The sequence below is a fragment of the Galeopterus variegatus genome, unplaced genomic scaffold (genome assembly GCF_000696425.1).
Source record: "Galeopterus variegatus unplaced genomic scaffold, G_variegatus-3.0.2 Scaffold5043, whole genome shotgun sequence".
Taxonomy (NCBI): domain Eukaryota; kingdom Metazoa; phylum Chordata; class Mammalia; order Dermoptera; family Cynocephalidae; genus Galeopterus; species Galeopterus variegatus.
In genome coordinates, this window is record NW_007731154.1 from 124351 (window position 1) to 124644 (window position 294).

Consider the following 294-nt stretch of genomic DNA (forward strand, 5'->3'; position numbering starts at 1 on the left):
AAAAAAATATGCTAATACCTGACATGTCTTTCGATTCATAATTGAGATTGTGAACTAAGTGGTCTGGAATTGCATTTCACTCCCGTTCCCTGCTCTCAGACCAAATTGAAAATATCCCCAAGTCTGCATCCAAAAAAAGTTTTCTCATTTAGCAGTTTGACTGTTAATCCGGGGTCGGTAGCAATTCCCTGCATAGATCCACCACGTAGCCAGTAATTAATAGCGTTTTGAACCAGAAACATTTTTTAACCTTGGAAAAGCAAAGAATCCTCTCATGGTTGAAATTGAAACTTA